The sequence below is a fragment of the Pavona decussata genome, unplaced genomic scaffold (genome assembly GCF_977016875.1).
Source record: "Pavona decussata unplaced genomic scaffold, jaPavDecu1.1 SCAFFOLD_14, whole genome shotgun sequence".
Taxonomy (NCBI): domain Eukaryota; kingdom Metazoa; phylum Cnidaria; class Anthozoa; order Scleractinia; family Agariciidae; genus Pavona; species Pavona decussata.
Genome location: NW_028145437.1, coordinates 1,101,800 through 1,124,083, shown reverse-complemented (window position 1 = coordinate 1,124,083; position 22,284 = coordinate 1,101,800). Strand labels below are relative to the sequence as shown.

General features: G+C 38.7%; 4 pseudogenes; 2 read left to right on the top strand and 2 right to left on the bottom strand.

The window, feature by feature from the left end:
• Positions 1-178: 178 nt before the first annotated feature.
• On the bottom strand, positions 179-2,796 carry LOC146487633 (uncharacterized; annotated as a pseudogene).
• Positions 2,797-5,750: 2,954 nt separating this feature from the next.
• On the top strand, positions 5,751-9,739 carry LOC146487632 (uncharacterized; annotated as a pseudogene).
• A 1,957-nt stretch (positions 9,740-11,696) lies between these two features.
• LOC146487631 (uncharacterized) lies at positions 11,697-13,741 on the top strand (annotated as a pseudogene).
• Positions 13,742-13,758: 17 nt separating this feature from the next.
• Positions 13,759-21,192, bottom strand: LOC146487630 (uncharacterized; annotated as a pseudogene).
• Positions 21,193-22,284: the final 1,092 nt, after the last annotated feature.

Below are 22,284 nucleotides of genomic sequence, written 5' to 3'. Positions count from 1 at the left end.
AAAAATTAGTGGAAATTTCTGATTCAAAAAGTTAATGATCTGCCTTCAGATGACAACAGTTCACAGATGAACTGACCACCAAGAGAGACAGTTATTAGAAGCAACGTAGTTCCCGGTGTTGTGGTCTGGTCTTTGTGTGTATACTCTCATGGTGGGTGCATTTGATCATCACGTCATGTTAAAAATCAGCCAAAGAGTAAGACAAAACACTTACAGAGTGCCTGGATTTGTACTGTGCAGCACAACCGTCTGTAAATTCATGTACTTTGCTAACTGGTATGTTGAGTTCATCCATAAGGTACTCCTCGATGAGCTCTTGGGCTTTGTGCACAGAATCATAATCTTGTATTTAATCATCAGAAATTACAAAGATGTGTTCCTTGATAATGATGGGTTCAGCTTCTGTACTGTCCTTTCCATCCACAGATTTGACAGCATGGCGGTACAAGATAGTACTGTGTAGAGAAACCTGAGGAACGTCAACGTACTCTGACTGAATTTCATCTTGTTGTCTGCAACAGCAGCTTTCTGAGTAATCATGCACCAATGCAATTTCATTGAGAGGCAAATGCTCCAAAAGATTGTCCATCTGTTCACACTGCCACTTTGCCATGAAACAATGATAAGGATGATCTTTAAGAAGGCCTGTGAAATAAGAAAACAGTTCATGGGATGAGGTTTCTTTTGTGATTAGGGCAATTTTTTCTTCTCTTGATCATTGGTGAGAAACTCTCCAGTTCTGATGTAATCATAATGTCTCCACTTAGTTACTGGGCCATTCTTTGAGAGCTCCTCAGGAATAAATGCAAACTGGGCAACTCCACAATCATTGCATTTTCTTTGCAAGCAGTCCAGCTTGTGGTAGGGACTTCCCTCAGGCTTGGGACATAAAGTGGCGTTTACAGCCTCTGTACAACTACAGGGGCCACGGTATTCCTCATTGCAGACTTGTGAAACTTCATGCAGTCTTTTGAGACTACTTGGATTTCCACATGATTCCTACAAAGACATGATCTTCGGTCCTTTTCCTTTGCAGACTTCACAAAGAAGGGTTTTAATGCCTCAAATTTCCTCTGTTTTATCTGCACATCGGGATACTCAGTCCAGAAGTCAATAAATGCCTCTGTCTGACTTTTCTCCAGGACATGCTTGGCATGTTTCACATACTCCTTCTTGCCAAGTCTTTGCCTCATAACATCTTTCTTGTCACCTGTTGGACGGCTAGCATCATGAGTCCAGTAGTTAAATACGAGCTGTTTAACATCTTCATTGATTGCATCCCCTCATGTTTTTCGTTCAGTGTAAAGCCAGCTCTTTCTCTCTCCGATGAGGATCTTACTGCACTTTCTTATTGCCTCCTTCATACATCTTGCATTTAAGTTAACCAGTTTTGAGAGCGATTTTCTTGCCCTGCTTTTGGCAACGTTTTCTCCAAATGCTACAGATTTAACTGCAGTATAGGCAGCCCTATTGTCCTTAGAACCACTCTTTTTCATGTGTTCAACACCCTCGGAAATATCAGCAGCCATGGCTCTTAGGGCGCTTACTTCTTTTTCTTCATCCGGTATTTGCATTAATCCCTTTTCTACGAAAACATTCCGTGTTCTTGAACTGGAGGCGATCTTTACAAGAAGTTCGGCTTTTTTTCTCTGGTGTGTTAGGGAGGGATTCATTTGTCTTCTTCAAAGGCCTTTTCTTTGCCATGCGATTCGAAAACACGGACTGCTGTGGAGGTAAAGACGACGGGGGTGAACCAGACGAGCCGGTGCCTAAATTAACAACTTTGTCTGTCTTGTCGTGTGCTGTTTCCTTTCTTTTCTCCCTCAATTCTCTGACACTATCTCGAGTTTGTTGAACTACTTTGCTTCTCTTTTCTTTTGCAGTCTCTCTTGCTTTCTTTCTTCGTTGTGTGGCTTTTGTTTTGTGAGCTCTTGCCTTCAGCGCTTGTCTTGTTTCAGCCCTTTTTCATTTCTGTGTTTCGTGTCTCCCGTCTTCTTTGCTGAACTTCCACTATTTTGTGTTCATGATTTCTTCTGTAGAATTCGTTGTCCAACTCTTTCTTTTTGCTTCTTTTTCTTTTCTCCAACTTTCCATTTTCAAAGCACTCAATGATCGATTCTTTTCTTTTTCCATTTCTAAAAATAATTGATTCATAACGCTTGATTTGAAAACGGGTGATGTAATACCACATGGGTTTACAGCTCTAACAATTTGTTAAACCCCAATTGAACCCCCCTAAAAGCAGAAAAGGACATGATTACCAAGCTAGAAGCAGAGAATGTTGTTTTCGATCACAATTGAAATGAGGAAGAAGTGTTTTTTCCTCCGTATTTGCCTAAATCTTGACCATTCTGGTGGTTATTACCTTCGTTACATTTGAGTGAACATAGAATAATGGCAGACAATGTGTTTCCGAGTCACAGAAAATGGGTTTTCGCCGCTTTGGCTTTTCAAAAAGCGATCAAACACGGGGAGTTGGAAGAAAATTTGATGAACTGTATGGCGAGTAGTTAGTGTTTACAATTTATGGCCCGAATCAAACGATTTTGCCTCATGTTTTGGTAAGTAGACTGCATCAAACTATCCAATTTAGCGATTTACAGCAGGATTCCGATTTACAAAATTCTTAATATCACACTCAAAACTAGATATTTTGCCCTGATCTTTTCAGACATCGCAGAAGACGTTATGAACTTGCTTCGGTATGGATATCTTTAGTTTCCAATGTATTTAAATTTTGTAAGCGTTACATGTAAACCGGGCCAATACTTTGTACCTTGGTTTCTCAGAAATTAAAGTTAGAATGATGTAACTGGTTTTTGTTGTCATGTTATCCTAATTGTTTATTGGAAGTCAGCAAACGGTATGATAACCTTTGCAAAGGAGAGAAAATTGCTTTTATTATATATTCATACAAGTTAGGTGTTATGCGTTACACTTCATGTGATTTTTCATTTCTTCCCAATAATTTTGCATGTGTATGATTTATTTCTCAAGATTTAACATTTGTTTACAAAGCTTAATCCCTCTTCTAAATCAGTTTCAAATTTGAAGTAAAAACCAGTTATTGATGAGAAATTGCCATTAATTTTTATCTCACTAGAAAAGTGACTGGTGATCGTGCTACAGGTCTTTACTTAACATCAAGTTTCACATTTTAAAATTTGTTAAGTGCTGTTGACAAGGAAATAAGTTTGATTAATAAATTAAGTTATATTTTACTATCCGAAAATCCAAGCTAATTGAGCTTTCACAGCTTTAATGGCAGCCAACTAACAACAACACATAATGAGCAAATTTTTAGGATAGATGTGACTGGTAATTCCACTGGTTGTGATTGGTAATTTCCCTTGTCATACAAGGACTTCATGTCTTGTACATGTAAGTATGCTGTCTGGTCATGAAAATAACTCAATACAATTTTTTCTCTCAGACAAACTGTCTAAACTTGGATATTTTGGGCAGGAAACTCCCACAATGTTAGTCACTCCACACATCCACTTACACTCTCGTCAAGCCCAAATCATCATACTGCCAAAACTATTTTCATTGAGAAATTTCATTATTTTGAAAATGCATGATATTAGTCTCTTCAAGTATGCCTCCCCCCCTTGGAACATGAGATTTTGTAATTACTGGTAGTCCTTCCCATTCTCATGGGGCCCAGCTGGTTGGTTTTGAAACTATTATACACTAAAATATGTAATAGTGCTAGACTCCTCTTTATTAGCATATGGTTTGCTTTTTCCACCATTAACAAGTTCACTCGGAGCCGGAATATTTTTACATTTTATCATGCAGACTGAATGATGTTCGTGTTATTTTCAAATATCCTTAATCAAATAATCCATTCCAAAAAAAACTATTATAAAACAAAAACAATGTTTTAAGATATGAAATAAGCCCCCCCCCTCCCCCTTCTCTCTATAAATACCCCTGTTAATGAGGCCTGAACTGTACTTGGGCCGAAGGAACTTAGGCTTATAACTCCAAAGAGTGACCAGCATCTAATTTCTCCTCACAATAATATTACTACTTGAATAAACATTTAATTGATCAAAATGAAGGAAAAATGGTCACCCAAAATAACATGCTTGGATTAATGAACAAATTCTCGCAATTGTAGTCACAAAATAAATACAAAGAGGATCATATTGAGAATATACAAGTTGATAAAAGGGTTTTACTTACCCTGCTCTTTCTGAGCGGAGTTAAATTTAGGAGTGTCTGCTAGGCTGAATCAGGTAGCCCTGTTTTGAGCTTAAAGTAAAGAAGCACCCAATCTTGAACTCTCATGCTGGCAAAGATTTGATGGCAGGCTTTGGGGGATTGGAGGTCTGACAAACATATGTTGGAACCTTTTGCCTCCATGACTATGACAACATTTCAAATAATGTCCCGAACTTCTTCTTTTTTAGGACTGGCTCCAAAAATGAAGCTATTTCCAAGCACACACGAGACAGATTCCTCGTACTTGCCGCACACGTCTTTCAGAGAAACCATCACTTCTTTGCACTTCCTTAAAATCTTTCTTTTCTTCGTCCTCGACCCATGATTTGGACTGTTCTTTGTGTCCTCTATTGAACTGCTGCTGGAATGAAGCAATGGCGTTGAAGAAAAGCATTGCATAAATGAAACTGGTGCCAAAAAAGATGATGCAAGACTTCTCTCCATTTCGGCTTCTAGATCAAAAACCTTTTCTTTTAATGCCTTTATTTCTAGTTCCATGGACTCAGTGAGAATTTTTCTCTCTCCTAGTTCGGTGTTGAGCTGTCTTGTATGTTTAAATAGGCCTAATTCATGTGCGCGAATTTTCCCGCCAAAATCAATCACGGGAGAATTGTTTTCCTCTGACTCCGTCCAGCATGATAGTGTTCACTAATCTTCGAATAGGCTCAAGATCCGATGATTTAACCAGACCATCGGGAGGTATTGGCCTTTGACAAAGAAAGACCAGTGCACAGACCAAAATAATTAATGTAGAAATTACAGAAACCGTGGAAGGTTGCCTGGCATAGCTCACCAAATAGGTTTTGGCTGTCTGCAGGTCCCGCACTTCAACCGTTTGTATTTCGTTGGGAAAAGTCATTGTAAATAGCTCACTCTCATTGCACAGATCTCCTTGGACAGCATGTACCACTGTTTATGTTTATCTAGGGACATGCTTGAAACTCTTTCAAGAGAGGAAACTTTTAACGCAGGCACGTCCTCTGTTGGTTGTTTCTCCATGAGTACGGCACAGCAAATGGGTTATCGATTAAATACATTCTCTTATCTAAATTTGAAAGTCCCACCATAGTAGAATATTACCTTGATTTGTAAGAATTTAACTTTTCATAGGCACCTCACACCGTAATCACAGGGAAATAAGTATGGTACATTTCTTTGGAACGTAAACAAACACCAAACCGCGCAGTCGTGGAAACTAGTCACTGGCGTTCTTGTGCGCTCAAGGGTTATTTACTTACTAAATTTCTTCGCATTCCAAGAAATGAACAAAGTGAAGCTTAAACGAGTCTTTATTTTCCCTTGTAGATTTAAGAAAAATTTGACCAATTCCCTTGATTCCAATACAATTCTCTCCTACAGTAAAAAAAAAACCCCATTCAGATCGAAAGTTGTTTTTACAGTGTTTTACAATCGGGGTTATTACAGTAAAATAAAAGGACAACAGAAACCTTTTTACCATTTTGCAAATGAAGAATGGCATGGACTTATTATCCGACCAAACTAACAATAATAACAGTATAATGGTTACAGTGGTTGCCAGACATGCACTGAGCCTGGAGAGCAGCTTGATCTTGGTCCAGGAAAGAAGGGTGGAAGAAGGCAGTGCCATATCTATCCATTCAACCCACAGTATGCGCAAACAACAGGGCATGCAAAATTTAAGAGAACACGCTGTTGTCAAGCAGCAGGCTCTTTTTGCTATGTCCCAAATTCCCCAGAAAGGAAAGGTTGCTGTGACTATCCTAATCTGTTGCTCTTTTTTTTTTTTTAACTGAAAAGGTATAGTTTATTCGTAGAATGCATGTTCCTCACTCCTCAATCCCCATTATGTTTCTCTGTTTTTGGTATGATACTGCATAACGAGTTTGAAACAAAGAGAAATAAAGTTGTAAACCAAGGATAAAGGATAACTGGTATTACATGTGCAGTTAACTCTCTCTCTGAGATGGACCCTAGTGGGACCGACTCCAACTGTCTCTCTTGAAGAGGTGTCCGGTGTAAAGGTAAGATGACACCAGTAATTCTGAGATAGTAAAGCTAACCTGATGCATACTGAATACACGTGGCTGTTTATTGTCTGCCTGCAGTCGTTTAAACTACAAACTGGGACGAAATATATTGGAAAATGGATTGTCTTTTGTGCATTTGTTTGAAACCCTTAAGGCCCTTAATTACTCTTCTTGACGTATTTAATTTTTTAATAATAATTTTGCGTCTACAGGTAAGTTGTAATTTGCTGTCATTTTCAACACCCATACTCCGTTTTGAAGTATTTTTCACTAAAAACACAACTTTACAGGTGTCTGTTGACAGTTTTAAAGTGTCCATGGTCTGTCTTATCTTGTTGGTCTTAAAAGGGTGTCCGTCTTATAGAGGTGTCCGTCAAGAGAGAGTTTACTGTATCCATAAATTATGTACATGTCAATAGCACTTACAAGTGTAATAAATTATGACGGTGATGATGGTGATGATAAAAACAGTGATGATTATTAATTGTTATGTACATATATTTTGTTTTCTTTTAGAAACCCCAGGAAGGTGTACTTGGTCTGTCATGGGCCTTTTCCTTACCACTGCATTATGTAGTTGCAGGGACTGCAGTGGACTACATGCACTGCATATGTGAAGGTGTAGTTGACCAGCACTTAACGGCTTGGTTCGAGAACAAGCACAGCAACTGCTACTTAGGAAGCAGTGTAAATCAGATCAACAATGCTTTGCTCTGTTTAAAGCCAATCTCTGAAATCACCCGTAGGCCAAGAGGTATATTTGACTGGAAACAGTGGAAGGGTTAGTGTGTGCATTAAGAAATTTTCTAAACAAAGGAGTCCTCAACAGCTCATTGGATACCAATTTTTACTATGGGAATGAATGTACACACTGTATTGAATAATTTGTACATCAACCTTACAATTTTAAAAAGAAGTAATGCCAAAGTGACCTTGATGTGGTACCACAAGACATGATAAGCCAAAGCACATACAAGTATTTACACTGTATACAGTATATATGTGGGAAAGGCCCTTTTTTTAAATCATGCATTGAAATTCTTTGAACCGCATCATTTACACATATGACGTTTTACTTTTCAGCTAATGAAAAAAGAGCATTTCTGCTATATTGTGCCCTCCCACTGTTATTGGAAAGATTGGACGAAAGATGCCTGTTGCATCTTGCTTTTCTTGTGGGAGGAGTGTGTCGCCTTTTGAAGAACAGCATTTCTCAAACGGAAGTAGAAGAGGCTGGTGTCCTCTTGAAACTGTATTGCCCTCACTCTTGAAATATTTTTCAACACTTGAAGAGAAATTTTGTGTATCCACGCGGCCATGTAATATCCTCTATATAACTCCTGTCAACTGGGCGATTATTACGAAAAAAGCAAACATAGTCAACACTAATTGGTTATAATTTTACACTAGCAATTTCATGAATGACTGGTCACGCCACTCCACTTTGGACCATCAGGAGCGCTGTTATATTGAAAGTACATTATATAGAGAATAATACATTTGGCGCGCGGAGATATGGAATTTATCTTCGAATATTCACATCAATATTGAACAAGTGACCGCAGCAAACGAGTGAGATATCGAATAGGAACACAAGAAGATAAATTCTATATCCAAGCGTCCATGTATTATTCTGTTTATTATGTAAAAAGAATCAGCCATTCCATAAACCAAAACCATGCCATATAGTCGAGAACCCAATAAATGTATTTCATTGTTCAAAATACTCCAGTGAAAACTTGGAGCTCTACAAAGTACGGTAAAAGAATAAATACAAATATTAAAAATGTCTGGTATCTTGTTCAAAATATAAAAGACACGATAAGTGATTAAAATGCTCTCAAACTATCAAAAATCAATATTTTCACATGTAAAAATATCTTATTTTGTAAAAATATCTTACTTTTACATGTGAAAATATACGGATTTTTTCAGTGGCAGAAATCCTAATAACACACTGATGTTTATATAATAAAGTTATTCATGCATCAGGTTGGGCAAATGAGAAGAGCACCCTATGAACCAGCCACTGCTCTGGTGTCACATAATCAATGATATTGAAAGCCTGCTGCACCCCATACGCCAACGCCACTCTTGTGCTTTTCTTAATTCAACAGTGTGGGTCAGCACATGAGTGAAGCATGCAGCATTTGGAACGGACTAAACTTTTTTTAACTGTAGATTTATAATTACATTCTTCTAAATTCTGTGGAATACCATCTGATTTCTGCCAACTTGCTACAGTCAGGTATATTCTATCCAGTTTTGCAAGTATTAGTATTATTAAATAATTGTATATTCATTTGAAATTGGACATAACTGCTTGTTTCCTGTTTGTGTATAAGGCCTTGGAAAAGGTTTAAACCTTACACTATAAACATCAAGTGTTTGTTTGAAGATACAGTATTCATAAATAGGAAGAATGAAGTTAACTGCACTTCTGTTACTTGTACCTTTCAAACCCCTTTATATGGAAGGGAAATATTGACACATTAGTTATATTAACCCATTAAGTCATACCTCTTTTCGGTCAGATTGTGAGATCAATATGTGCACATCAAAGTCTGCCTCAACTAGCTGGATCACTACCTGAATCTTCAGATGCAAAACAACTGTACAGTAAGCTGTTATCCAAGACTTACAACTGCAGGTAAATTTGGAGTTATGATGGATAAGATTACACAACAGTAATTAAACAATGAATTACCGAACTTTTTAATCCCTAGTTTTAGCTAACTTTTATTTTTATCTTATTTTCATAAGTACTGTGGGCGAAGAAATATGTGGTGATATCTTTGAGGTGGGCTCACTAGAGCATGTGTGGGACACCTCAAGTTTAGTAAACCAAGTGGAGAGAGACGTTGTTGGGGCAGTGTCCAAGATGTGGGTATTTAAACGAGCAATTCTAAGTGGAGTGGAGTACCAAAGTTCACTCTACAAAAGAACCACTGCGCGAAACAACTCAACTATTGTTTTCCAAAGAATTGGGAAAAGCCATTACGGTTCTATTGTAAAATTTGTAAAATACGAGGAAAAATGCACTAGAATGCAATGTCTTCAGGACAAATGTTTGTGCTCTCTCTCATTTCATTACTTAGCATTGGTTGAAAAACTATCAAGGCACCAAAGCTAGCTTCAGTTTTATCATGGTATGACAGTAGTGAAGCACATCACACGGTTAGCCACTACAGACCGTGTCATGGCTATACCAATTTCCTCTATTAAGGAGAAATGTATGAGGATTGATGTAAGTGCTGCTCATGTATATGTGTGTCACATTCCTAATTCGTTTGAGAAAGACTAAAGGTACTGTATGTAAAGCTTTGTAATAGAGACTACTATTGGCGGATGTAAATAATGTTCCTCACAAAATTGTAAAAGAAAAGAAAAAAGAAAGCAAAAGGAATTTAAGTTCTATTTCAAAATGAGTCTAGGGGTGTTCTCCTGACTGCTTTGAAACTGGCTCAGAGAAAAAATGTGCAACTTCTTTTAACTTAACAGGAAATTAAAATATATTGAGAACCGACTTTTGTTTGTGTGGTTGTTTTGGTTAATTTTTTTTTAATTTTTACCCTTCAACTACATTTTAAATTTCCTACTTAAACGGTATTTAGTACTCTTGTCTCTTCAACTACATTCTAAATACACTAATTAAAACCAATTTGACAATGTTTACGTTAAAACTACATTGTAAATTGCACCTATCGTGCTTTTGAGATATCAACTACATTGTAAATATTCTATTTAAAACCTGTTTGAGTACATTCCCCTGTCAACTACATTTTAAATAGCCTGTTTGAAGACTATTTTTTACCTATTGCCAAGATAATGTACAAAACAGTGTTTGAATAGCCGTAAACCCTGTTTTCGACAAAACTACATTAAAAACAGATGGAAAAACCTTCCATTTTTATGAAATACTTTATAACTATTCTGGGAATACATTTTAAGTACAAAACAAAATTTTGAATTTCTTCGCAAAATACCAAAAAAATACATAAAAGGGCTTAAAACTAGTTTTTAAATCGTCAAACTACTTTCAAAACAGTTTAAAAACAGTTTTAAAATACAGTTGGTTTGGTAAGGGGTCGGCTTCAAATCAATGAATTAGGACTCAATACTGTGCAAATATTGTCAGTGAATGTTACTGAATGCAACCTGAATCCCTATTTTCTTGTATGGCCAGGAGCGCACATGGTGTAACTTCAATACTCCTCGCATATGGTTGTAAATTGCCAACAATGCATGCTTGCTGGAACTAAGATTTCCAAAGTAGATCGGGCACGAGATTAAAATTCCAGGTACTGTGAATTTAATGAACTCACCCTGTTATTCTCTTGTATCCTTCTCTAAAGTTTAAAACAATGGAAGCTCTATTCGGGATAGGTGCTAGAAAGAAAAAGCAAACGACAATTGTCGACATTTCCGTGCAGCCACAAATGGTTACTTAAGTGAACTAGTGCTGAGAATACGACCAGAAAACAAAAAAAAGGAATAGCCTTACCTTACATTTCTGATTTAGCAACGAACCATATCTTCTGCCAATTAATATAGCACAGGGTCAAGCAAATGCAAGTGATGCGAACATGATCCACACTCACAAAGAGCTGCATAAACTGCTGTCAGAAAGCAAGGATGTCCACAGCTCAGATGTCATAAAGGCGTCAAACCAAACGGACTAGCATGTTATCACATCTGGCAGCATGCTTTGAGGTACGGCGTCAGGTAACAAATTTGCCGTGAAAAACCGGTCTTTGACTACAATTTTGAAAGTGGATTACCTCCAGGAATGCCTTGAATGTTTTAGTTCATACAAATAACAGTTAAATGCAAGATGCATGAAAATGGGAACCCAGAACAGTTCACGGAAATGATGTGTACTGTCAAATTACACAGGCACAAGCACAATTTCAGAACTATGATCAGTACGCTATCCTATTGATGGCCAGTGAGAGTCGAGAATTTTGCTCCATTTACTCTACTAAACAATGACTAATTTTTGCTCTCTGCTGGATGCATACATATAGATATACTAGCAGTTACATGTCCTACATATGCAGGCCAAAGAAAAAGTAGCACTGCTTGGTGTTTGAATTCATGGTGACTGGCATTTGTCAATAGAAAAGGGAAAAATAATCAATGATTTCATGTAGTAAAAGCTACAAACAACTACAGACTAGTTATGCAGGGGTTTAACCAATGCACAATAAACAGTTCCTTCTTAACTTCAGTTACTGTTTTCAAAACTTGTCTAGTCCAAGTAGATCACAGAACCTGTTACATGTGTGTTCTTCCTTTAACTTGTCGATTGCTTGTGACGAGAGCAAAATATTGAATTGTCTGAATTGTCCAGAAGTTAAGAAGTAACAATCTGGATCACAGTGGGAGTATTCCACCTCCTGTATGTGTCTAGAACCATCAGCTGTTTGCCCGACTTGACATACGTATAGTGGGAGAATGTCTCCCCCTTACTGCTTATCTCGACTGGGGCCTCTGCAGCAAGCTTTTGAGCTAAGTTTATTGCAAGTGCGTTCATTTGGACCATTTTTTGAGTGTGTGTCCATCAAAGAAAATAACCTTTTGATTTCTTGAAGTCCATCTTCCTTAAACGTTTTAAGGACACACTTGCCAGAACTGAGCTCATAAAGAGTGGTGGCTAGTATGCGTCCCTAAAGGATAAACTAGTGAATCTTGTTTGGACAGACAAAGGTCACCTAGGTCAAACTCGTCCAGTCGTACCGAAACAATTAAGGCTGTTGGCTGAATGAGTTTGTTGACTTCTAACATACTACTGAGTGGAACAGAGGCTGCAACCCTCGCTCATCTCATCTCTACTGAAGCCCCCTTTTGCAATTCAATTTTTCCCTCTCCCCAATAGGCCCCCTTGCCTTCCTCGTTTTGGAATTAAAATTTGTAATTGTGTCGTGTACATTTCTACCAAGGTCATCATACTTTTTGCAAAGGCCCAAAAAACAAAACAAAACAAAAGTATCACAAGGTAGTATGCCTATAGGAAGTCTATTCATTAAGTAGTATTTGAATCTTTCGACTATAATTCGACACAACAGTGTTTAAGGTTTGAAATCCGCCCTACGCCACTCCACAGAACACTCCCTAAGCCCCACCCCCACCTTATTTATCCTAGGGAGGAGGGAGAGGGGTTTAATAGAGTGTGTTGACGATATATTATCTATTGATATTTCCCAGCCCGCGGTAACTACATGTTCTTGTAGGCCAGGGCCTTACATGGGCGTTTCACCTATTTACTTAACTGACAAAACTCTCACATCCTTAAATACAATTGGCACATTGCAATAAACCCCTTTTATAATTTTCACCTGTCTTAAAAGTTGTCTGTGTTGATGTTTGTGCCACCTTCACTCGTGTGGCTCTTGATCTCTGCAATGGCGGTTTAAAGACTGTTGAACGGCATGCTTTGCGTGTGTTTGTTATTGTTATGATAAACAAAGCGCAAAAGCTGAACTTGTGAACTGACGAGTGTCGCACGGCACAGCAGGATAGAAAATGGATGACAGTTCTTTCAACTTGGACATTTCAGTTGTAACTTTCAAGAATGCCCTCAGCAGGGAAGAAATATTTATGGAAATGTGAAAACCCTCGAACTGATATCATTTTATTTGAGAAATACTTGCGGTTCACCTTTCAGCTGACCTTTCATCTGTTGACTCAATTCTTCAAATTGCAGAATCCAAACCAGAAGCATCAGCAAATGTATGTGAACCAATTGGTGAAGAACCAAATAAAATTTTTTGATTGTAAATCCGCTTGTAAAACCAAGCAGAAGAATAGAGTCAGTTGTGGTTGTCCTTGTCGCATGGCAAATTTGCCATGTGTGCAGAACAGGTGAAAATGTGGCACTGGTCAAAAACAATGTGCGAATCAGGTAAGTTCTTTTTATTATGTGTATGCATATACTCTCAACAAGGCAAATACATTTTCTTTTTTTATGTCATATTTCTTTAGAATCTTCCAACCTTTTTCCGAACGAGATCTACCCTCCAGTTCCGTGGAAAGACAAAGACGCCACATTGAAAACACAAGGCAGGAAATGTTGGTGTTGATGGTGCTGCTCATAAACAATGGGCAAGGAAGTTAAGATTTTTCGAGACGACTTGTGACACATGAAAACTCGGATGAAGAGCCACAGCCAGATCAGACAAATAATGCTGTACTGGGATAGTGCATCTGCAACAACTGCATCCTAATGTCCACCCTAGAGGAAAACAAAATAATGTTGTTGACGCAGGGAATGTATTACTTCCTATGAACTCTTTCAGAACCTTTGTATAGACCGCCACGTTCTCGAGTTGGCAATAAGAGCAAGGTGCAAAATAAGAGTTGAACCACTAGATTTTTTTAATGTCCAGTTTCCGCATGGTTGCTAATAGGCAGTCCATTTTGTGGTTCTTAGAGGATGTACAAAACATTTCATCTTTGGAGATGAAATCTATACACAGACCTGTACTTACAAGTTTGAATGAATCAAGAGATTCACTCATTAACACTCACTTTGCTTTCCCTTTAACTCCCTGACAAGCTTGATCACTGCTTAAGAAGCATCTGTGGTTAATTCATGCAATGGAAACACTACAACCAGCTTCTCCAACAGTCTCCTCAGGGCCTCTTTCTCCATATTCATGGAATTGCCACCATTCTCCCTTTTATCGGTAACTTTGAAATCAACCACAGCACTGGTAAGTATTCAGGCAATGTGTAAACACAGTACCATGCACTATGGCCTGGGGAATCATTTCTTCCATCCCAATATAGACAGATACCCTCGCAGTCTTTTAATATCTGCTTAACTAAGTCGTTCATCTCCAACCAAACTTCCTCGATCACTCTTAGAAAGGAGGCTTCACTGATGATCTGCATACCCAGAGCGTGGCATAGCAGACTGAATTTGGAGTAGTTGTTACCAGAAATGATAACAGCAAATGCTAACATCCCATCATTCAGAGCAATTGTTCCTTTTTTGTTAGCGGAGAGAGCGTTTCACTTGAAACTCACTTTCTTCCATGGCCAAACTGACAACAGCAGGTCAGTTCTAAACTGGACCGTACTACCTTTGTGTAGAAACTAAGCTGGGCGTCACAACTGCATCCATCTGTCTGGTAACCACATGTTGAGCCAACAAGCTCCATCAGCTTCTCCTGTGATATAAGGTAGCGGGATCTACTCTGCAAACCAAACAAACTCCTCAAGTCCATCTAGGGTAGTGAGCTTATTCAGTGCAACCTCTATCCACTTTATGATGACCTCTCTGTTCTCTATTTTTTTTTCCGAATGCATTAATGGTCCCTTCATGGGAGAGAATGGCTGGGCTCCTGGGCACCATCTACAGGGGGGGTGAACATGTTGAGGCCGATTTACAACAGTCTTGTCACTTTCGACAATATTGTCAGCCATAGTGACCGTTCACTCCTCATCTAAACAACTTTCAGACACATCCATGTCTCCCAGTCCTCTAAAAATGTGTGTAGGACACACAAAATTCATAATTAAGTAGCGCTAAGGGCAACAGCAATAGCGAAACCAATGGGGCCGCGGAACCAGAAGCCGTTGGTAGCCAGCGCGAAGGAATGTAAGAATTGAATTAATATGAGCTACCTTATTGGATAAATTGCTATTAGCGCAAAATTCAAACATGTTTTCGATGAATTTCATAAGGCAAAGGTTGATTTCAAGGCAGAAAGTCACAAAATGTCTTTATTTCGTTAAAACTTTTGTACATAAAAGTATAAAAAAAGTCGTATGTGTGGTAAGAGCTTTTTGGAGCCTTCTCTTGCTGAACATCATATTTGCCTTGAAAACGTCATAATATTTACAGCTTGATAATAAGAAAATTGTTTTCTAAAATTACATGGCGTGAAGTTGCAGTTTCGTGTTCAGGTATCGCCTAAAACTGTAACAAAACATGAATAAAAAATCCTAAGGTAATGTCGATAAACTGCGACAAAATACGTATATTCGGGCAGCAAATTGTTTCAAGTTTCAAAACAGGGACACAGAAGTTTGTAGTGCTCCTAAAACATAGTCGCCATGATCTTCTGTGTCATCGGAACGAAGATCTATCCCACTATTTGCAACTCTAGGGAAGGTCTTGGCAAGAAATAGAAGTTCCTTTGATTCCAGTCTTCTCCCATAAAAAGAAATGTCATGGATGGATTGATATGAACAAAGACATGCGATGGAAAGGATCCCAAACTAGGGATTAAATGAAATGTTTACGCTTCTCAAGTTTGGCAGAGAGTACTTTGCGCGAAAAATCGCATCCTCTGTGATATTTCCACAGCTTTTTATTTGTAGAGACTTTAGATAAGTTGCAGCCTTCATCAGTGTAACAAAGTTATCCGAAGAGATGGTTGTTTCGCTCAGGTTTAGGCTGTGTATATTGGCATAAATCCACAGCGGGATCTTCTGATAAAGCTTTCCAGAATTCGCAATGTCCAGCTTGCCACAGCTTAGAGCTTTTGCCTGATCGAGTGCTTTCCTTGGTACTGGAATATGAACATCCATCACAAGTAGCACACTCCGCCAGCAGCAACCAGATCTTCAGGATCAAGAAATTGAAACACCAAGTGCCAGAAGAAATAATTCACAATTGAAGTCAATGCTACGCTTGATTCAACCTCCAGATCTCGGCGCTTCACAGCAATAAAACTTACAAAGGCAAAATGGAAAAACACAATCTACTTTTTGACAGCGCTAGAATTTTTGTCAACTTCCTTGGTTGAGAAAGTTGCAAACGCATAAAGCTTGCCAGAGATTTCTTTAATCTTTAATGAACAGATTCTGTAAAAGGTAATGCTTCACATTGTACTATCGAACAAAGCTGATAAATAACAAACAAAGTAATATTCGAAAAAAACATCTAAAAACACAACCATAAAAAACTAGAGTCATTGTACCTGAAGAGTTGATCTCTGTGGCTTTAGAAGAACTATAGCGACGGTACAAATCTTGGGAATAACTAAATGTTTGCGAGACGAGCGCTATTACAAAAACTGAAATCGAAACCTAAAAATTTACTGCTAAAAACGTGTTCGTGACCTGTCAATAATATGAAACCACAATAGCTGAGCGTATAAGATAACGCACTGATACTAAAGAAAACAAATCGAGTTATAATCATTTATTGTTATTATTACACAAGTCACGCAATATCACTGTTCTCAACATTCCTATTGGATGATCAGCCGTGAAAATTTTCAGTATCATTGCTTTACAACTTGTGATTTTTTTCAACACATGTTAGCTGTCCTGTGTAGCCTTTACTCTACCTGAATTGAAAATCTGAAATGGATCAGAGGTGAGCTGAAAATTGTGCATTTCATCAGATAAATCTAAATTTCAACTAAAAGCAGAACTGTTTTCCATTTTCTATAGAAAGCGACCACACAATCTCAAAGCGAAGCCATGGCCACTGACTCAAAGCGGATGAAGCCTGACTGCAGCCTGAGTGACTCAAAATTATAAACAATCAATATCTCTTCTGTGGTTCTACCATCTCCGTTTCCAGCAAAACGAGTCCTTTGGCATTATTTACCTCCATTTTTGAAGTCGACTGAAGGCTTAACTTTATAACTGCAATCGTTATTTGGAGCCCTGTGTTCACTGTGAATGCAGAATTAAGAAATATGGACAAACTCGATGAATCAGGTATCAAACAAAAGCTTGAAAGCCATAGGTTTTATTTTTCAGCGCCAAACGTTTGTTTTCATTACCAGTCTCCCGCAAGAAGGCAAAATAGATGACTACTCAGGTCCCCCTGAGTCGCCATGAAAATGGTCGAGCGGCATTTTGCCGTAAACAGACTGGAATCTAGTGGACATTTTCTTGCCCCAATTAGAGGTCAAAATTTCCAAGCGTGTTTAGAGCTTGTTAGCTGACAGAGTAGTCGCATATGTGTGTCAAGTTACCACTTTGCTGAAACTAGATTTCTTGCTAATCTTATCCATTCTGGGGCATGATCCTGAACTTTGGTTTTCGCTGGACTATGTTGAAAAGGAAATATAATAAAAAATCAGAGGCCAAAGGTATTAATGTAGTGTGCGGTCCAGTCGATTGAGCATTCCAAGGAGCGGGATAACAGTTTGATTCATGCACCTGGGACTTTAACGTTTGTGTCGCGATCCATCTCTGACAAAAAGTCAATAATCTTGAATCAGTGGTAGTGTGGAATCGTAAAACATGATAAGTAGTTACGCATCGGCTCATCTACTTGAGCTATCAAAGTCTGTCAGTTTCATTTTTAACAAATTTTCCTCTTTTTTTAAATGAAATCCATCTACTATTAATAAAGTTCCGTTAAGATTGCTAATAAGAATACTGACGTTTAATCAATAATAACTATGTAGCCTCTTTGCTTAGATACCTAAGTAAACGTACGATTATCGAACCTAATCGAACACCATTCATCTGATTGCCAAACTCAGTCGATCATAATAACGCAACAATCAAGTTTTGCCAATCGAGCGTGATTGAACGTCCTGTCACATAAACGATCAAGTAAAATAAGATAAATAAAAACCGGCGCATTCCTTGCAGCAATTCTCCATAAGCCCAGTGGAAAACCCTCCAAACTGAATCGGCCATTACCAAATTCTCACACTAGGTTTACACTAAAGGAAATTGTTCTGGATTTGTGACAAATCCGATACGTTTTAGTACCAGATTCGTTTTGCCGTTTACATATAAGTAGATGACTCCGAAATAAAAACTCCCCAGTTTGGTCATGTCTTGGGGAGATTTTGAATCTGGATTCTAAAGTGGGAACTTTGAATCTGAAAAATTTTGAATTCAGAGAGATTAGGACGAATCCGGATATTTTTTCGCCTGCTTTGTAAATATTCAATCAGGAATGTTCCTGGGGTTATCTACATGTGTAAATGATTAGGAATCCAGATACCCATTCAGTGTAAACACCTGCTCAATGAATGGGCTTATGACACCTTTCCTAGGATTAATTTGTGCATGCTCACATGCATGGGCTCCCATATGCATTGTAGCACACGTCTTGTCATATACCACTTTAATGAGCATCGTCAACACCAAACATGGATGAGCCGAAGGAGGAAGCAGAAACAGTGAACGCGAAGGGCACTACCGCAGCGGGCTGAGTCAACTGTGAACAGTTCTCTGGGGAGGCCTAAGGCCTCCCACCAGACTAGAACAAACAATGTACGTAATGTTTGTCTTATTTTCTTTTCTGTTGCGCTATCAACAGATTCTGCATATTACCATTGGGAAGTTCCTTTTACTCTGAACTTATATCTTTACACCTTCTTCGTTACTGTTTTCTTTTTTTTTCCGAAATTTGCCCAAATTCTGCTTGAAAAATTGGAATTTCTGCTGGCTGAAAGTAGTTAATGATTTTTTATCTGAAAATACTAATCTGCCGGGCGGGTTTATCCAACAACACAAGACAGCGGAGTCAAAACCCATTTTGTCATTGTTGTTCTTGCTGCATTTAGTTGGGTTTCCAATTTGTAATGGCATTTCTCATTCGATTCCAGTCTGTATGGGACATTTCTCAATCTCTTGTGAAAAAAAGTGAAATGGAAGACTTTTTTGTACATCGTTTCTTCTGGCTGACAATAAAAACACGCCTACCTTGCAAATGCTTTCTGCAGGCGAAGTAAGAAAAGACTATAAGACTATGGCATTTGAATCAGGCCTAAGAGACTTGACAACTTAATGGTACATCACAAAGGCACATGAAATGGTGGCAGGGGGACAAAATGGGACCCTTTCTCTCTCGTCCAACTTACTTATGCACTTAACTCTAAAAATAGGTAGTCAAGGACTACATGTAGCTACTTCTGTAGGAAGAAAATAAAATAAAAGGCCGTCTGTGACTTGCATGGTATTTTTGTAGAATATTGCAGTAAAGAAGCAATGCTGTACCAAAGTTAGAGGGGTTAGTGAACTGCTCTAGTCAGTGCCAAAATTGTGCAGAGTAATTTGATCTTGTTGTCAGTTGGGCGAATTTGGTATGGGCTGGAGGCTTTCGGTTTGTTTACACCTTAATACACAGGGGACAGTAATAGATATGGTTTGGCTCTCCCATGGTTTACATAAGATCGCATGGTGAAGAAATTCCGTGAATCAAGACACACAGATAAACAGACAATAAGCTTTCTTAATTGAAAAGTTTATTCAGACAGACCCTAAAAAGCACATTCCTTCAATTTTCACCTGGGGTGAAGCTACGCGAACTGCGAGTCACTAAACATGACTAAAGCACAATTTCTCGTTTTTTGAAAATTTCGCCAAAGGTATTTGAAATATGACAAATATAGACAATTTAACATATAAAGATATAAAGCATGGTGAAATTCACATTCAAACCTGTAGGATTTTGTAAAGTGGATTCGCAGGAGGACACAAAAATTTCTAAGAACATCTACAGCTCATGCGATGATTTTCAGATCTTGTTTCCCATCGCACATGTTTGACCTTGACACATTCCGGAGGTCGATCAGGCATTTGAAGCAAACAAAAGAATATTTGCGATTGAGGTAACCAATGATAAAGGGACATGGTCTCGCATGCTCCTCTCAATACGTTCCCTCCTGCCAAGTGGTTTTATTTGAAGCATGTCTTTTGCACCTGTGTGCATGGTTGACTCAATTCGTGGACAAAGACTTGAATTGGTCAAAATGTTGGAGGAAAATCGTAAGAAAATGCTAATTGTCTAGCAAATTCTTCAATGCTCCACGATGTACAATCGTTTTGAGAGAGTACCTTCAAGACTATCCTGAAGTGAAAAAAAAGGTTTACGTCGATCCTGACACAACTAGACGTGAGTTGACAGGTTAGCACTTCCAATCAGCAAATTCCACAAAGATTCAGGCAGTTAATCATCACAGATATATCCTATGATTGAGTTTAAAAAATTCGGTTCTGTCTTTAAATTCCTTTCCAATTGATGGTCTGCTTGTGACGTTATGGCGGCCATGTTGGTGGACAGGAACAAACATAAGATTTTTCTCCTCTGGGAGTAAACTTGAAATATTCTTATGCAAACTTTGTGAACAAATTTTCTTTTGCTTTGTCGACCATCATGGTGGCAATGAAAATCAACTGTAAAAATAGAACTACCAGGAGTTAGGTCTATTATGATGTGTGATGAGGCAACAAAATTCACATAAATTAACTCATGCAGTAAGCTTACATGTATGTTGAACTTACCCCTGTTCTCCCTAATTTAGTAAGGTTGATCAAGTCCTGCCAGGCACTGTCTGATGTCTTAGACTTGAGCTTGAACAGGAGGTAATGCCAGTGTGGAACCCTCAAGGCTTTTACCCTCTCGTCCCACGCCCCTTCAGGCAAGAGCTTGGAAAACGCAGCTTGGACAAAAGTAGTCACAACAACTTCATGGGCTTCACAGCCAGCGTTTCCATTCAAGCAACAGCACTCCCCAAGAACGGAACCAAGGGATTCTCCATTGCTTTCGCAAAGAGTGGAGACTTCCTTTATAGCATTTACAGCTGTTTCCCTGATTCCCAGAGAGTCCTTTCTCCCCTTGGATTTTGGCAGGGTGTGTTGGATGGGCAATGGCGTGCTTTTTGGTTCAGGCGGGCTGGGGGTGCTTGGTGGAGTTGGTGGTAAACTAGGTAAAGAGTTCTCTTTTTAGTAACTCATCTGGCCTTGCAGCGCGGAACATTCTTTGGATGTCACTGAAAGCTGTCCTTGTAATGCTTCCATGAGGCATTTCAGCCCCTGGTTTACCTGCGGCTCTTCATCTGTTTCACGGAGATCAAACTTGTTGATCCAAGCCAGCATCTTCCGAATTGATGAATGGTATTCCCTGGAGTGAATTTTGGCGGAGGATACCGAGGTTGAGGCCAAAGGCTGAAGCTATGTACACTTTTTCGCTTCGTCGACCAGCGGCCGAGGAACCAACTGGTGGAGGTAGGAATGCCATAATCGCTGATGAGATCGTCCAGCTCTACTTGGCAGTATTCATCAGAAAATATCTGGTCAAAACCTTAAGAACATAGTCTCGATGGCTTACCAGTACAAAGAACGGAATTAAGAGCCAACCAAGACTTCTTAGGATTCAACGAAGGTGATGACACTTTATGTAGAAGCGGGCCTTTCGCTTTACCAATGTTCTTCGTCTCCATCCCTACAAACCACTGAAAAAGTTCCGGGTAATGAATAGCACTATATATTTTCAAACTTAGCGCCATCGTACAAACACACTGCCATATAATGGTAAATCTAATTATTTCCATTGTAACCGTTCATAACAAAGTAACTTTAGCTTTAATACGTCACTTTCAGATTATAAAGTGTTTACTGTGTAAACGGATTGGTAAACTGCAATTTACTAAAATGTGGGCTCACACAGTTGTTGGTTGTGTTATTTTGCACGGCCACGGGAAATTACATGATCTGGGTGCAAGTGCCAATAAATACACAGCCTCATATTTTCAGGTGGATTGTACCATCCAAAAAAATCTATAAATTCCACTTTTCTTTTTGAACTAATATACTCTAATATACTCTAACTCTATCCCTAACCATTTGTCGCAATTGTTTGTGACGTGGCCTTTGCGCAATCCAATCTTAGTGACTAGCAACACTTACGAGATAGATGAAGTGTAACGAGGGCTCATTGAATTTTAGCTACGGCGCAGTGACGAGGGCCAACAAGACTGAAACAGCTGTCTGCGTCTGGTTTCTAGTTTGAGCGCTGATCCTGCCAGGTTTAGCCGAGAATGGAAGAGAATGCCTTGGTGAACATTGTTTGATCTGTCCGAACAGTGGTGGGTTTATTCTTATCACTGTTTGTGTTGATCCAACCTAATGCATATAGATCATTACACGGCATTGCAGTCTTCAGTGTTAAATGTTTATTATACTCTCAAGCTAAACTAGAAGAAAACCCAAATGAGTTGAAGAATTAACAGGGTGAACTCGAAGTATTCTGGTCCAGTGCTAAGTGTACTTTTCCTGGCGATAATGAAGTAAATCACACAATCTAATAGTAAGGAAGCTATATCCGGCTTTC